This window comes from Poecilia latipinna, unplaced genomic scaffold (assembly GCF_001443285.1).
Source record: "Poecilia latipinna isolate Pla-1442-1.1 unplaced genomic scaffold, P_latipinna-1.0 Scaffold2551, whole genome shotgun sequence".
Classification (NCBI taxonomy): domain Eukaryota; kingdom Metazoa; phylum Chordata; class Actinopteri; order Cyprinodontiformes; family Poeciliidae; genus Poecilia; species Poecilia latipinna.
The window spans coordinates 77,372-78,567 of NW_015115167.1; positions in this window are offsets into that span (position 1 = coordinate 77,372).

Here is a 1,196-nt window from a genome sequence, read left to right on the forward strand (position 1 = left end):
GGCATTNCAAAGTGCTTTACATAATTAAAATAAAAGCATGTGACATTGAATAAAAAGTGAGAAAGAGAAAGAAATTTAAAACAAAAAACAAAAAGATTAAGAAAGATAAAAACATTAAACCCACCCCCTTTTTAGGACTTCAGTTAAACGTTGTTTAACTGGGACTCTAACCCTCTAGGAATTTAGTCAAAAACACCGTTTGACAAGGACTCCAACCTCTAGGTTTTTCGGACTTTACTCAAAACGCCGTTTGACAAGGACTCTAACCTCTAGAACTTTAGCAATTTTAAAATTCACTTACGTTTCTGTCGTTATCGTAAAATTCATTTAGGTTTCTGTCATTATTGTGTTAGTTGAAACGCCGTCAACTGGGACTCTAAACCCCGTAGGACTTTAGTTAAACGTCATTTAACTGGGACATTTTCCAGGGGGGCTTTACATCATTAAAGCGTAGACAGTGAGAAAGAGAAATAAAAAGAAATTAATAAATAGATAAAAAATAAAGATAAAAACATTAAAAACCCACACTCTAACCCTAATTTAGCCATAAGCAACTCTAAGCAGGTGGGTTTTAAGTTGAGATTTAAAGGCACCCAGTGTTTCAGCTGTTTTACAGTTTTCTGGAAGTTTGTTCCAAATCTGTGGTGCATAGAAACTGAATGCTGCTTCTCCTCATTTGGTTTTGGTTCTGGGGATGCAGAGCAGACCAGAACCAGAAGATCTGAGGGGGCTAGACTGTTGGTACAGCAATAACAGATCTTTAAGGTATTGTGGTGCTAAACCGTTCAGTGATTTATAAACTAACAGTATTTTAAAGTCTATTCTTTGAGCTACAGGGAGCCAGTGAAGGGATTTTAAAACTGGTGTTATGTGCTCTATCTTCCTGGTTTTAGTGAGAACGCGAGCATCAGTGTTCTGGATCAGCTGCAGCTGTTTGATTGATTTATTAGTCAGACCTGTGAAGACGCTGATGCAGTAATCAATGCGGCTAAAGATAAATGCATGGATGAGTTTCTCTAGAACACGCTGAGACATCAGTCCTCTAATCCTGGAGATGTTCTTCAGGTGATAGAAGGCCGGCTTTGTGACTGTCTTTATGTGGCTCTGAAGGTTCAGGTCAGAGTCCATCACTACTCCCAGGCCTGATCGCTGGTTTTCAGTTGTAATAACTGAAGCTCCTCTTTAGGTCCAAAGAT